General features: G+C 45.0%; 1 non-coding gene across 1 annotated transcript; it reads left to right on the top strand.

The window, feature by feature from the left end:
* Positions 1-780: 780 nt before the first annotated feature.
* Positions 781-887, top strand: LOC112615323. The gene has a single exon (XR_003117320.1). It is a non-coding gene; the product is annotated as a U6 spliceosomal RNA (small nuclear RNA).
* The last annotated feature ends 15,968 nt before the right edge of the window (positions 888-16,855 follow it).

Here is a 16,855-nt window from a genome sequence, read left to right on the forward strand (position 1 = left end):
TTCCTGTTGTATCCCAGTCTGGTTCTGACGCTTGCTCTTTTTCTTCAAAGTGTGTGTTTTGCCTTTAATATGCGTTGTAATTTTTTCCATTGAAAGCCACACATGATATGCTGGTGTTGGGGCTCAGAAACCAATACAACAAAATATGGTATTTTGACATGCCAAACTGAAGAAAAAGCCTCAAGGTCTCTCTGACCTTCCCTCATCTCCTGTCTCTCAATCCTCGTCCCTCCCAAAGCACATGATAAAGTTGTTTTCTGAAGTTCCCCTATCTGCCTAAAGTCCAGTTCCACCAAAGTAGAAGACAATTGCCTCTAGTCCCTTCTTTGAGTTTTCATTAACTGAATTTGTAGCACAGGAAGAAAGACCCAAGTCTGTCAACAAATCTAGAGAGACTTTTTTTTTTTTTTTTTTTTTGAGATGCAGTCTCACTCTGTTGTCCAGGCTGAAGTGCAATGGCGTGATCTCGGCTCACTGCAACCTCCACCTCCCAGATTCAAGCGGTTCTGCCTCAGCCTCCCAAGTAGCTGGGGCTATAGGCTCTCGCCACCACGCCCAGCTAATTTTTGTATTTTTAGAACAGACAGGCTTTCACCATGTTCGCCAGATGGTACACAGACTTTTGTCACAAACCATTGTCTGCTCTGCAGGCCCAACAGACTTTGTCGAAGGAAATTGTATGTTTTTCAAGCCCATTGAATTCCCCTAAAAATCATTTCCTATCCCCTAAAATCATGCATACTTTCCCATCTTCCTTTCCCCTAAGAAGAAGGGTATACAGTGCTCACTTTGGCAGCACATATACTAAAATTTTGACGATACAGAGAAGATTAGCCTGGCCCCTGCGCAAGGATGGTATGCAAATTCATAAAGTATTCCATTTTTTTTAATTTAAAAAATTTATAAAAGTTTTTTTAAAAAGAGTACCATCTTACTCCATTGGGATATTGGGTAATCACTCTATGATTCTCCCCTGTGCATACTAATAAATTTGTACACCATTTCTCCTACCAATTTGCCTTTTGTAAGTTGATTTTTTTTTTTTTTTAAGACAGAGTCTTGCTCTTGTCACCCAGGCTGGAGTGCAATGGTACAATCTCAGCTCACTGCAGCCTCTGCCTCCTGGATTTAAACGATTCTCCTGCCTCTGCCACCCAGGTAGCTGGGATTATAGGCGCCCGCCACCATGCCCAGCTAATTTTTGTATTTTCAGTAGAGATGGGGTTTCTCCATGTTGGCTGGACTGGTCTCGAACTCCTGACCTCAGGTGATTCACCCACCTTGGCCTCCCAAAGTGCTGGGATTACAGGTGTGAGCCACCAAGCCTGGCCTGTAAATTGATTTTTTTTTTTTGAGACGGAGTCTTGCTCTGTCGCCCAGGCTGGAGTGCAGTGGCGCGATCTCGGTTCACTGCAAGCTCCGCCTCCCGGGTTCACGCCATTCTCCTGCCTCAGCCTCCCGAGTAGCTGGGACTACAGGCGCCCACCACCTCGCCTGGCTATATTTTTGTATCTTTTAGTAGACATGGGGTTTCACCGTGTTAGCCAGGATGGTCTCGATCTCCTGACCTCGTGATCCGCCAGTCTCGGCCTCCCAAAGTGCTGGGATTACAGGCTTGAGCCACCGCGCCCGGCCCGTAAATTGATTTTTTAGTGAAACTTCCAAGAGTGAAGGGAAAGTTTTCCCATGGCTCCTACACTGGGTAAAAGGAATTCCCGTAAAATAGGCCTTTAGCAATGTGGTGGAGGAGGTGTGGGGCAGGGGTGGCGTTCCACAGTCCTGTGATTAGTCCTCAGTCTTTTCATGAGCCAGGGAACCCTCCTGGGCTGTGAAGTTCACCAGTGCTTCTCCATTTTTTTTTTCTCCCCTTAGGTGGGACAGAGAGGGGTGTGGAGTTGGCTATTTCCCCTCCCTCAGGTCAGCTAGGCTCTGATTAAGCTCCAGAAGATTGGGCTGGGCTGAAATAGTTTCTCTTGAAAGCAGGCCTTGTTAAGAACAGAATGCTCTGGCATATTTCAAAATGGTCACTTTTCCCATCCCCCTGCTGAAAGCACAAGGAGATTTTTCTCTGACATTCACTGGGAGGACCCGATAGAGATCCTGAAGATTAAACTCACAAACATGTGGGTGCGCCCCTATGGCTGGATCTTGCTGGAATGTTTAACGTTCAGATTTGCCCATACTGAGCCTCCAGCAGTTCTTCAATTACAGGTTAGGATGTCCTGTCCTGGTACTGGTTCTAGAGGAGGTTTCTACTTGGGAGTTTCTGCTTTTCTGTCTCTTCAATTTTGAGGGCAGTGGTTTGCCCTGTGATCTCACTCCTCTAAAGGATCTAAGAATTGTTGATTTTCCAGTTTGTTCAACCTTTTACTTATTATTATGACAGAGAGACAACGTCCAAGCCCCTTACATGCCTGATTGGACACTGGGTGTCTCACTGCCATGTATTGAACACCCAGGTGGAAGTAAGCACTTTTAACATATTATCTCATTTAATCCTCACATTCACCCTGTGAGGTAATACCACTACCCCATGTTGTAGAGGTAATTATTATGGCTCAGCAAGAATTTAGGGACTCCCTCAAGGTCACACAGTTAGAAAGTAGGATTTGAACCTCAGTCTGTCTGTTAACAAAGTCAGTGTGTGTCCTGCGCACCATGCCATGCCCCAGAATTAAGCAGATTCGGTTAGGGCTTCAGACCCAGAGGCAGACAAAAGCCAGAAACAGAGACAGGAGCCCAGGCCAAAATGGAGGATGGGACCCAGCGCCTCTGAAAGGTCCCAGGATGTATGTATGACAGACCATCCCCCAGGTCTCCAGAGGTAAGTGTTGAATCTGCCTTTTTCCCCTTTCCAGCTGCGTCACTTGGGTGAGCAGCTTTACCTCTTCTAGCCTCAATTTTTTAGTAGGTAGCTCAGGGCCTGGCAAATAGTAACTGCTCAAAAAATGGAAGTTTGTCATTGTTGTTGCTAGGTAGTGGCTAATGTTGCCAGCTGGGAGGCTGTAGGTGCTAATCCCCTCCAGCTCTGGCCAAGTGAGGTCAGTCACTGGAGATGAGGTCAGAGCCCTTAGAGGAAGGCACCCTGACTCCAGCTGGGCTGGCTGGAGAGGTGGCAGCATTGGAACCTCAGTGAAGAAGCATTCTGTTGACAGTTATAATGAGATATGCCAGCTCTGGTTTCCCACGGGCACACCAGTTACCTCCTCTCCCTGGTTACTGACCCAGTTGGCACCCAGTGCCTGAGAGCTTGACGGCACAGTAGAATCCGTCCTCCTCTGCGGGCAGGTGTGCCAGCTGGTATAAGGGAAGAAAAACCTCCCTGCTCCAGTGCAGAGCCAGCTCTGACACTTCCTGACCAACTCCAGCGCCAACTCTGACACCACGAACTTCTGCTTTTTCAGAACGGTCACAAAGACTAGATTTACCCTCCCTTCTGAAATGCTTTAAAATACAAAACCAAACAGACACACACACACACACACACACAATGACACTCAAGACACTGTGTATACATTAGACAGTGGCAAACAGTGATCAATGAGAGAAATGAAGAAATACAGGTTAGTCCTACTGACTTGTCACCTGGAGAAAGTTGCCATGCCGTGGCTCCCCTCATTAACAAGACATGTCCAGGGGCCTGGGGGAAGCCAAAGAGGCTGAAGTTTGTAAGGCAGAGTACTGGAGAGAGGAGAACTACAAAGAGCGAGCGCTGGAGATATTCAGAGGGTCCCCCTTAACTATTCAGTTGAGTATTAATCAAGTGGAAATTACCTGAGGCTGGGGTAAGAAACCACCCAAAAAGATAAGAGAGACTAGTGCTCAGAGCTCGCACAGAGCTAGTAGACAGAGTCTGTTCCTGATAGCCAGAGGGGATTAATTCAAGGGGTCTCAGGGTATTAGCTGAGTAGTGGGGAAAAAGTAACCCTACAGAAATGCAGCTCTGGGCCCATCTAACCAGAGGACCAAACTGTTTCCGAGTAACGTAATTATTTTTCAGAACACAACTTGAGATTATTTATACATTCATTTTCTTTTTCTTTTTTTTTTTCCTTTGGTCTACCACTCTGCCAGAGATCAAGATTCTCTAATTCTTCTAGAAATACAAAAATATATAGTACACAACAAGGTAAAATTCACAAATGTCTGGCGTCCAGTCAGTGGTTACCAGGCATGCAGAGAAACAAGAAAACACTTCCCATAATGGAGAGGTAATCAATCGATTGACACTGACCTAGAAATGACGCTGACGGTAAAATCAGTAGACAATACCATTAAAACAGTTATTAAATGTATGTCATGTGTTAAGCTAGAAGAACTATTGACTATGTAGGGACATGAAAATATTTTAAAAGACCAAAGAAAATGTTTAGAGATGGAAACTACAATGCCAGAGATGTAAAACACAGTGGATGGAAAGAGTGGAAGATTTGACATTGTAGGAGAGAATATCAGTGAACTCAAAGGCACAGTTATAGAAACTATGGTGAGCTTGGGCAAAATGAAACAGGCAGAGAAAAAAGACCTTTAAAAACCGCAATATTTTAGGGAACTGCAAGACAACTTCCAACAACCAAATTGCTAGTGCAATAAAGCAAGGAAAAGAAATAAAAAGCTAAGATTGGAAAGAAAGAAGTGACACTATCTTTATTCTTGGACAACATGGTTTCCTGTGTAGAAAATCCTATGGAATCTATGAAAGAAGCTACTAGAACTAATAAATGAGTTAGCAAGGATACAGGCTACAAGATCAATATAAAAAACTTCATCATGTTTCTATATACTATCAACAATCTAAAATTTAAATTTCAATGGCATTAAAAAATGAAATAGTTAAGGTAAATCTGCTAAAATATATGTAAGACCTATACATTGAAATGATAAAATGTTGTTGACATAGATTAGCACTGTTCATAAAAGAAAAAATTGATAAATTTGATTTTATTAAAATTAAAACTTACTGCTTTTAGAAAGGCATTGCTAAGAAAATAAAAGACAAGCCACAGAATGGGAGAAAAAAGAATCACTATCTGACAAGTAACTTGTTTCCAGAATATATAAGTAACTCTTACAAATCAGGTTTTTTTTTTTTGATTTTTTTTTATTTTTGATTTTTTTGAGACGGAGCTTTACTCTTTTTGCACAGAGTGCAATGGCATGATCTCGGCTCACTGCAACTTCCACCTCCTGGGTTCAGCCTCTCAAGTAGCTAGGATTACAGGTGCACGGCACCATGCCCAGCTAATTTTGTATTTTTAATAGAAACAAGATTTAACCACGTTGGCCAGGCTGGTCTGAAACTCCTGACCTCAGGTGATCCTCCTGCCTCGGCCTCCCAAAGTGCTGAGATTCCAGGCGTGAGCCACCGTGCCTGGCTACAACTCAGTATTAAGAAAACAACCCAATTAAAATATGGGCAAAGATTTGAACAGACACTTCATCAAATAAAATGGATGGTAATAAGGACATGAAATGAAGCTCAATATTATAGGCATTAGGGGAATGCAAATTAAAACTCAGTGTGATACCACTACACATCTATTAGGATGGCCAAGATTAAAAAGACTGATCATATTAAATGTTGGGGAAGATGTGGAGCAACTGGAATTCTCATACATGCTGGTAGGAGTGAAATGGTATAACTACTCTGGAAAAACAGTTTGGTAATTTCTCAAAAAGTTAAACATACGCCTACCATATGACCAAGTTATTTCACTCCTAATTACTTACCCAGGAGAAAGAAAGCATTACAAGTACTTGTACGTGAATATTCATAGAAAGTTTATTTGTAATAGCTGAACAATGGAAACAATCCAGATCTCAGGGCGAAGGAAAAAAACTAAGGTCTTGGCCCAGTGATTACTGAGCAGAAGATTTAAACGTGGGTCATGTGGGAGTGTGGAGCCCTGGGATCAGAGGCTCTTGGGTGCAAGTTGTGATGCTACTTATGAGAATGGATGAGTTTAGGCAAATAATTTATCTAAGCCTCAGTATCCTCATCTGCAAGAGGGCCTGATAATAAAAGTACCTGCCTCACAGGGCTTTGGTGAGGATGAAAGGGTCTAGCAGCATATGTATAATTCTTTTTTTTTTCTTTTTTTTTTTTTAGACGGAGTCTTACTCTTTTGCTCAGGCCGGAGTGAAGTGGCGCGATCTCAGCTCACTGCAACCTCCACCCCCTGGTTCAAGCGATTCTCCTGCCTCAGGCTCCTAAGTAGCTGGAATTACAGGCGCCTGCCACCACGCCCAGCTAATTTTTGTATTTTTAGTAGAGTCGGGGTTTTACCATGTTGGCCAGGCTGGTCTCGAACTCCTGACCTCAGGTGATCTACCTGCCTCTGCCTCCCAAAGTGCTGGGATTACAGGCATGAGCCACTGTGCCCGGTCCATATGTAGAATTCTTTGAGCAAACTTTTCACATGCTCAACCTTTGCTTTTATCGTCATGATCATAACATCATCATCATCTACCTCAGAAGTACCTGGGGACCTGAAACAAGGCAAGCTATACAAACTGTTTGACACTGGCATCACTAAATAATTATGGGACAGAGTGATGCGTGCTGGGATATAGAATGGTGGGAGGTGCTGGGAGACTCACAGGAAAGAGAAACTACTTCTGACTGGCTGGTTGGAAGAAGAATGTGGAAGGCTTCCCAGAGGAAATCGTGTTTTAGTTGGCCTCAGAGGTCAGTGTGGAAGTTTCCCAGGTAGACAAGGGGGATATAGAAAGACGAACTAGTGTGAAGACTCGGATGTGAGAGAGCCTGAAAATGTTGGGAACATAGAGTAGTTTCATGAGACTGCGTGTCTGGGTGAGGGCAACGTGTGAGCCTGCACAGGACATGGGGGCCGGATGGCAAAAGGCCGGAAATGCCTTGCTTGAGGTTTTAAACTTGACCTGGCAGGTAAGGAGTTCCTTCCTGTTAATATGGCAGAATCACAAAGGGCACTTAAAAGAACAAATTCTGCAGTCCTACCCAGCAACATTCTAAGTCAGCAGGTCTCAGATGGGGCCCAGAAATCTGCAGCGTTTATTTTTATTTATGTGGTTTTTTTAGGAGACAGGGTCTCACTCTTGTCACTCAGGCTGGAGTGCAGTGGCACAATCACGGCTCACTGAGCCTCAACTTCCCAAGCTCAAGTGATCCTCTCACCTCAGCCTCCTGAGGAGCTGGGGTCACAGGTGCATGCCACCACACCAGGCTAATTTTTTGTATTTTTATTTTTTTATTTATTTTGAGATGGAGTCTTGCTCTGTCGCCCAGGCTGGAGTGCAGTGGCACAATGTCAGCTCACTGCAACCACTGCTTCCAGGGTTCAAGCAATTCTCCTTAGCCTCCCGAGTAGCTGGGATTACAGGCGTGAGCTACCATGCCCAACTAATTTTTGTATGTTTAGTAGAGACAGGGTTTTGCCCCAGGCTGGTCTCGAACTCGCGGGATCAAGCAACACTCCGGCCTCAACCTCCCAAAGTGCTGGGATTACATGTGGGAGCCACCATACCCGGCCTACAATGTTTATTTATTTACTTATTTATTTATTTAATTTCACTCCTGTCAGCTCATGCCTAAGGAATCTACAGTGTTTAAAGCTCCCGAGGCCAGATGTGGTGGTTCACACCTGTAATCCCCTGTAATCCCAGCACTTTGGGAGGCTGAGGCAGGCGGATCACCTGGGGTCAGGAGTTTGAGACCAGCCTGGCTGACATGGTGAAATCTCGTCTCTACTAATAATACAAAAAAAAAGCCAGGCGTGGTGGCATGCACCTGTAGTCCCAGCTACTAGGGAAGCTGAGGCATGAGAATGGCTTGAACCTGGGAGGTGGAAGTTGCAGTGAACCAAGATTGTGCCACTGTACTCCAGCCTGGGCAACAGAGCAAGACAGAGACTCCATCTCAAACTAACTAACTAACTAACTAACTAACTAACTAACTAAATAAAAGGCTCTCCAGGAAATTTTGATGCCCACAGGGATATGGGAACTCCTGCCATGGGGAGGAGGGCATCTCTAAGAAGGAATAGGCCCTATTGAGATGCCAGCCATAGACCTCCAGGAGTTGACCATCGAGCCTGAGAAGGTAAGCAGAGGGTGTAGGAGACCCCTGACTCTGACCTCCACCCTCTCATTCCTCTCCAGGGGAGTCCCGCACTCTGATGGCCACATCTGGTGCCAGGTAGTTTCTTGTAAAGATCTACACTCACATTACAGCCTAGACATCCCACTAGTAGGTATTTACCCAAGACACCTGAAAGCCTGTGTCTACCCACAGACTCGTAAATGAATGCAACTCTATATGTAATTAGCCAAAATTTGAAACAATCCAAACGTTCATTAGCAGGTGAATGGCAAAATAAGTTGTGATATGTTCATACGATGAACTATTACTCAGCATAAAAAGAAATGAACTACAGATACAGATAAGGAAACTTTTGGAGGTGATGGATATGTTCATGATCTAGTCTGGGGCAAAGGTTTCAGGGATGTATACATGCGTCAAAACATATCAAATCGTATAATTTAAATATGTGCTGCTTATTGTATGTCAATTATATCTCAATAAAGCTGTTATAAAAATCTGACGCCAGTTCTGTGCACTCACAGCCAGTGACAATCCCAAGGCCACACTGAATGATTACTATGCATGAGGTACTGTGTGCTGAGCATTCTATGGAGAATTTTTCCTTTAACCCTCACAATAGCCTTAGGAGGTGGTACTATTATTATTAATACCTCCGTTTACATAGGCAGAAAGGAAAGTTCAGAAAGGTTAAATCAATTCTCCAAGGAAATGTCACCTGACTGAATTCCAGCCCCAGCTTTACCCCTAACCTAATCCAAGCTGTGTTCTATTTGTTTTTATGATTATACAAGCATTGTAATCATTATGGAAAGCAAAAGAAAACATGTTTCAATTGCTTTCAGCCAACCCCTACACATCATTGAATCCCTATATGTCTAGTGATTTTTTTTTTTTCTTTTTTTTTTTTGAGACGGACTCTCACTCTGTTGCCCAGGCTGGAGTGTAGTGGCACAATCTCGGCTCACTGCATCCTCTGCCTTCCGGGTTCAAGTGATTCTCCTGCCTCAGCCTCCTGAGTAACTGGGATTACAGGCACGCGCCACCACACCCAACAAATTTTTGTATTTTTTAGTAGAGACAGGGTTTCACCATGTTCGTCAGGCTGGTCTCAAACTCCTGACCTCGTGATCTGCCCACTTTGGCCTCCCAAAGTGCTGGGATTACAGGCGTAAGCCACTGCACTCGACCTATGTCTAGTGACTTTTATAGGCAGTATTTTTTTTTTTTTTGAGACAGGGCCTCACTCTGCTGCCCAATCATAGCCCAGCAGCCTTGATCTCCTGGCTCAAGTGATCCTCCAAGCTCAGCCTCCCAAGTAGTAGCTGGGACTACAAGTGCATGTTATCATACTCAGCTAATTCTTAATTTTTTTTTGGAGAGACTGGGTCTCACTATGTTGCCCAGGCTAGTCTTGAACTCCTGGGCTTAAGCGATCCTCCCACCTCAGTCTCCCAAAGTGCTGGATTACAGGCATGAGCTATCCAGCCTAGCCAGTATTTTTTTATCACTATCATTCAATAATGTACATAGCATTTTGTTTGCCCCACACTTCCTACCCCAACCTTCTCTCTTTCCATGTGTTTTTGTTGTTGCTGTTGCTGTCGTTGTTTTTTGAGATGGAGTTTCACTCTTGTTACCCAGGTGGAGTGCAGTGGCACAATCTCGGCTCACTGCAACCTCTGCCTCCCCGGTTCAAGCGATTCTCCTGCCTCAGCCTCCTGAGTAGCTGGGATTACAAGCGCGCCCCACCATGCCTGTCTAATTTTTGTGTTTTCAGTAGAGACAGGGTTTCATTCACCATGTTGGTCAGGCTGGTCTCAAATTCCTGACCTCGTGATCCACCAGCCTCGACCTCCCAAAGTGCTGGGATTACAGGCATAAGCCACTGCGCCTGGCCTTCTATGTGGTCTTATACTCTTCTACATGAAGAACGCCATGAACAACAGCTTTTAGGGAAGGTGATTTTTTTGTTATTGTTTTTAAGAAAAGCCCTGGGAGTGGAATGCAGGGCTCAAAGTGTTTATGCATTTTTCTCTCATCTGGAAAAACACAACTGAACCTTTTTATTGCTTAGTCTAGATTGGAACCTTCCTGGCACTCTAATCCAGACCCTGAAATTCCTGTAACATTTGTAAGTTTGGCCACTAAGCGTCTGTTCTACCCATGCCTGAAGGAAGTAGCTCATGCCCCGGCACCAGGAATAGGTTTCGATGGGTCTTAGCCAATCCACATGTCCCACTCGCTGTCTGCAGCCATTTGTTCGGGGCTGGTTCTGAACCAAATCAGAGCCAAGGAAAGCAAGAGACTTTTTTGGCTTTTTTTTTTTCTTTTTCTTTTTTTTTTTTTTTTTGAGATACAGTCTTGCTCTGTCGCCCAAGCTGGAGTGCGATGGCGCCGTCTCAGCTCCCTGCAACCTCTGCCTCCCAGTTCAAGCGATTCTCCTGCCTCAGCCTCCCAAGTAGCTGAGACTACAGGCATGTACCACCACCCCTGGCTAATTTTTTTTGTATTTTTAGTAAAGATGGGGTTTTGCCATGTTGACCGGGCTGGTCTTGAACTCCTGACCTCATGATCCACCCACCTCAGCCTCCCAAAGTGCTGGGATTACAGGCGTGAGCCACCGCACCCGGCCCTTGGCATTCTTGAGAAAGAGAAGTGGCTTCCCCCCACACCTGTGGGTGCTACCAGGCAGACCTCCTTTTCTGAGACAGTGTAGGGAGGCACAAGGAATCCTTTAGCACAATCATGGATAGTGGGTCATCTGAGCATGACGCTGCAGAGATCAGAGCAGATTGAAAGAGAGAGACCCCCTTCTCCATTCTTGATTATGTTGTTTGAGCCACTTGAAGCCAGCCAACAGATTCCATTTGCTTAAACCAGTTTCCATTCATTCATTTCTTTGACCAATATATACTGATCACTTACTATGTAGACAAGTTCTAGGAACCATTTGAGCTAGATTTTGCATGAGCATAATTCTAAATCTAATCTTAACCTAACCCTTAGTCATAAACTGGAACTCTGACCCTTTTCTAGTGAAGAGCTTTTAGTGGCAAGAAACAAAGGACTGGACCACTCACACTGACTCAGTCAAAGGGGCATTGGTGTAAGAATATGCATGGATCACTAAGTGAAATCCCAGGAGTATTACAAAGATTTTACTAGCAATGGGCCTCATGAGGGTCCTAATTGATGAGGAATTCATTCCCTCCCTATTACCTGTACTACCTGTGTCTTCAAAGATTCTTAATGTCAAAAATCCCAACTAATAACGATATCCTTAAATGATTCATTCCCTGGACAAACTCCATGGCCACCTATATACATCTTTATTAGGATTCTCCCCTGGACAATTTTTTTTTTTTTTTTTTTTTTTTTGAGACAAGAGTCTTACTCTGTCGTCCAGGCTGGCATGCAGTGGCGTGATCTTGGCTCACTGCAACCTCCGCCTCCCGGGTTCAAGCAATTATCCTGCCTCAACCCCCAAGTAGCTGGGGCTACAGGTGCCCGCCATCACGCCTGGCTACTTTTTGTAATTTTAGTAGAGATGGGGTTTCACCATGTTGGCCAGGCTGGTCTTGAACTCCTGACCTCAAATGATCCACCCACCTTGGCCTCCCAAAGTGCTGGGATTACAGGCATAAGCCACCATGCCTGGCCTAAGACTGGTGTCTTTCAAAGAGCAAAAATTTTTCATTTTGATAAAGTCAAAATGAAATCTTAACCTAAATAAACACAATCTTAACACAGAATATTGACTTTGTGGATTTTTTTTTTTTTTAAATGATTTCTGTATTTTGTGTTCTCTCTAAGTCTTTGCTTAGCCCCGGGTTTCTTGGCCTCAGCACTATTGGGATGTTGGCCCAGATAATTCTTTGTTGTAAGAGGCTAGTCTGTGTACTGTAGAGTGTGTAGCACCATCCCAGCTAGGAGAAACCAACTGCAAGGTTGTGAGCAGCACTATGGAGAGTTCCATGTGATGAGGAACTAACTGAGGCCTCTGTTAACAACCATGTCCAGCCCCCGGATGACTGCAGTGCTGGTGGTCAACCCCACCTGGATTCCAACCTCACGAGAGACCCAGAACCAGAATGACCCAGCTGAGCTGCTCCTGACTTCCTGTGGAAACTAAGATAGTCAATGCTCATTTTAAACCACTAAGTTTAGGATAATTTGTTACACAGCAATAGATAACTAACACATACATCTTGCACATATTTTATTAAGTGTATCACTAAGTATTTGATGTGGCTTTTTTGTTTTGTTTTGTTTGAGACGGATTTTCACTCTTGTTGCCCAGGCTGGAGTGCAATGGTGCCATCTCAGCTCACCACTACCTCCGCCTCCTGGGCTCAAGTGATTCTCCTGCATCAGCCTCCTGAGTAGTTGGGATTACAGGCATGCGCCACCACGCCCGGTTAACTTTTGTATTTTTAGTAGAGACAGGGTTTCTCCATGTTGGTCAGGCTGCCCTTGAACTCCTGACATCAGGTGATCTGCCCACCTTGGCCTCCCAAAGTGCTGGGATTACAGGCGTGAGCCACTGCGCCCTGCCTAAGTATTTGATGTTTTTATGTAATTTTAAAAAGTGTTTGTAAAATTCCAGTTTCCAATTGTTGGTTGCTTGTATATAGAAATATAATTGATTTTAAAATATTGACTTTGTGTTCCGCCACTTTGCTAAACTCACTTAGTTCTCACTTATTATTAGTTCTAGTAGCTAAGAAGTCTATAATTTTAACATGTTAAGAATGTAGTGTGGACCGGGCACAGTGGCTCACGCCTGTAATCCCAGCACTTTGGGAGGCCGAGGCGGGCGGATCACGAGGTTGGGAGATTGAGACCACGGTGAAACCCTGTCTCTACTAAAAATACAAAAAATTAGGCTGGCGTGGTGGCGGGCGCCTGTAGTCCCAGTTGCTTGGAGGGGCTGAGGCAGGAGAATGGAATGAACCCGGGAGGCGGAGCTTGCAGTGAGCTGAGATTGCGCCACTGCACTCCTGCACACTCCAGCCTGGGCGACAAAGCGAGACTCTGTCTCAAAAATAAAAAATAATAATAATAAAAAAAAGAACCTAGTGTGATGGTCCCCAACCCCTGGCTGTGAATACTGTCCTCCTCCTTTCCAAGAATGCATTTTTAGAAACAGAGTACTTATAAATTCTAGGTCTGTGGTCTTTCCCCTCCAATGCTAGGAACCTTCAGGACCACCTGTAGCAGGAGGGCATGAACTTTTACTTTCACAGCTCAACATTAACACAACTCAACTACCATCCACACCTGCTTCACCTCACTAACTCAATCCTTTCGATTTCTCTGCTCAGTCACTGGCTTGAACAGGCTCAGATCTCTGGACCTCTCCATACTATGATTTCTTTGCCTCCATTTTCCTACTATGTTTTCCCAATTCAGGTTCCCAAGGGTGAGAACCTAGCTGGGCTCATCCCATCTTTTCCCTCCATGTCAGTGATTGTCAGGCAGCCCTTGAGTCAGATTCCTTCTTCTTCCAATTGACTCCATCCACAGAGGATGTCTTAGTCTATTTAAGCTGCTATAACAAAATACCATAGACTAAGGGGCTTATAAACAACACAGATTTATATTTCTCATAGTTCTGAAGCCAGGGAAGTCCAAGATCAAGGCACTGGAAGATGTGGTATCTGGTGAGGGTCCTCTTCTTGGTTCATAGATGGTACCTTCTCACTGTTCTTATATGGTAGAAGGGGCAAGGCAGCTCTCTGGACCTTTTATTTTTTTAAAGGCACTTATCCCATTCATGAAGGCTTTGCCCTCATGACATCTGTTAATATTATCACCTGGGGGTTAGGATTTCAACATATGCATTTTGGGAGGACACAAACATTCAGACCATAGCAGAAGACAAGGTTTAATGGTCCAAATGTACCCACTTGGGCTATGGGGGTTTTGGACAGAACCATTTTCCTAGAAAGGAGTGTGATGGGGCAGGCCATATGATGGACACTTCCCATATAGAAGATCACTTGTCTTGCAGATGGTCACCTCTCTTGCAGACCTCCAATCCTAAACCCTCAATCCTCCCAAGACATGAGGTTCACTGTTACCTAACACTGCTCTTCATCCAGCCTCTAAAATAAACTGAAACTCCCTTTATAGTACTGCACGTTTTTACTGTTAAGCATTGATTATCTTCCTCCTTCCTCCTAAGCTTCCCACTTCTTCCTCTGCTCATTCACAGTCAGAACTGAAAGGACGTGGAAAAATCACACAGTCCAATCTCGGCACGTGGCAGGGGAGAAAAGTGTGACCCAGGGAGGTGAAGTGACTTGCCCAAGTTAATGTGGAGGCTAAATTTAAATATAGGCCTCCTGATTTTACTATTAGTGTTTTCTCCCCACTAGCCAGTAGTTGGACCCAGTAGGCATGCCTCCCTCCCACTTCCACTGGGGTCTAATGGGGCAGAAAAACTGGTGCTGCAGCCCAGTGGAGGTAGGCAGGGCCAAGGAGCAGACGATAGCTATGACCCAGACAAGGTGGCAGGTAGCAGGAATCTCACCCCACCGAGATCAGGCTTCATTCGGGGTTTGGTGGGTGAATGCATGAAGGCCTAGGTCCAGATTTGGCTAGAAGATGACAGGTGCAGAAGCAGGGGACTGGCTGATATGGAGCCAGAATCAATAGACCTGTATTACTTTCCTGTGGCTGCTGTAATAAATTATGATAAATTGGGTGAGTTCAAACAACAGACGTGTATTCTCTCACAGTTCAGGAAGCTGGAAGTCTGAAAGCAGGGTGTCAGCAAGGCTCCACTCCCTCCCCAGACTCTTGGGGAGAATCCATTCCTTATCTGTTCCAGCGTCTGGTGGCTGCAGGTGTTCCTTGGCATGTGGCTTTATCACTCTCATCTCAGACTCTGTCTTCACATGGCCTTCTCCTCTATGTAGGTATGTCTTCTCCTCTCTCTGTCTGTCTCTCTCCCCTCTCATAAGAACACCTGTAATGTCATTTAGGGCCTACTTGGACAAGTCACGTTAAGCACCTCCTCTTAAGAACCTTAACTTAATCACATCTTTTGCCATATGAGATAATGCTCACAGGTGTCAGGGATTCCTGTGGGTATATATATATATTTTTTTTTAAATTTTATTTATTTTTGAGACAGGACCTCACTCTGTCACACGGGCTGGAGTCCAGTGGCACGACTGTAGCTTACTGTAGCCTCAAACTTCTGGTCTCAAGTGATCCTCCTGCCTCAGCTTCCTGGGTAGCTAGGACAACAGGCACCGTCAGCACACCCAGCTAATTTGTGAATTTTTTGTAGAGATGGCATCTCACTATGTTGCCCACTATGTTGTTCAGGCTGGTCCTGACCTCCTAGGCTCAAGTAATCCTCCTGCCTCAGCCTCCCAAAGTGCTGAGATTATAGGTGTCAACCACCATGCCCAAAATAAAGATATGGATATCTTTTGAGGTACCACTTTTGGCCTCCCCCAGACCTCACCACCCCACATTACTATCCTCCTTACGATGGCTTCTAGACTGTGGGGGAAGGGGCAGCAGCCAGGAATCTTTCCTTATTCCATCCTGGAAGTAGAGGGGAAACTGGAGGTAGGAAGGGAAGAGATGGTCTTCTTACTCTGGACTCACGTGCTTTTGCTTATGTTCTTACTGAGTTGTCCCAACTGGATTATCAGATAGGGATTCATATTCCAGTATTATGGAATTATGGGTGAAGAAACTGAGGCTCATAGATGAAATAACTTGCCCAAGAAACTCGCCCAGCTAATGGGTGTCAGAGTCAGGATTCAAAGCCAGGTTGGTCTGGCTCTGAAATCCATACTGATTCCACTGTTCTGGGGATGACAATGGGAAACCCACAGTGAAGGTTCCAGCTCTGCCCTGCTGCTATCGCTGCCTCTGCCTTCTACTGTAAGTGCACACTGAGAGTTCACAGCTTCTTTAAAACAGCACCCTGTCTTTGGCCCTCAAGAACCCCGGATGCATTCATGGCTGTCAGATCTCTTGGAGAAGGCAGTCACTGGGAGACAGGGTTCTGGTTTACACTTGTCTACACTGGCTGAAGTACTGGCTTACCCTTGTCTGCACTGGCTGAAGCCATGCAGAGAGAAGTGTGTATAGGGAGGCCCTTCTCTCCTGGGAGGTAGGATACTTCAGTTGAGGTCTGTATTAGTCTGTTTTCACGCTGCTATGAAGACATACTCAAGACTGGGTAATTTACAAAGAAAAGAAGGGGCCGGGCGCAGTGGCTGAAGCCTGTAATCCCAGCACTTTGGGAGGCCAAGGTGGGCGGATCACAAGGTCAGGCATTTGAGAGCAGCCTGGGCAACATGATGAAACCTCGTCTCTACTAAAAATACAAAAATTAGCCGGGCATGGTGGCGCTCACCGGTAATCCCAGCTACTTAAGAGGCTGAGGCAGGAAAATCGTTTGAACCCGGGAGGCTTAGGTTGCAGTGAGCTGAGATCGTGTCACTGCACTCCAGCCTGGGCGACAGAGTAAGACTCCGTCTCAAAAAAAAAAAAGGAAAAGAAAAGAAGTTTAATTGACTCACAGTTCTGCATGGCTAGGGAGGCCTCAGGAAACTTACAGTCATGGCAGAAGGCGAAACAATCATGTCTTATATGGCATCAGGTGAGAGATGTGAGTGCCCAGCGAAGGGGGAAGCCCCTTATGAAACCATCATATCTCATGAGAACTAACTCACTATCATGCTATCATGAGAACAGGATGGGGGAAACCACCCCCATGATTCAATTCTCTCTATTTAGTCC

This window comes from Theropithecus gelada, chromosome 1 (assembly GCF_003255815.1).
Source record: "Theropithecus gelada isolate Dixy chromosome 1, Tgel_1.0, whole genome shotgun sequence".
Lineage (NCBI taxonomy): Eukaryota > Metazoa > Chordata > Mammalia > Primates > Cercopithecidae > Theropithecus > Theropithecus gelada.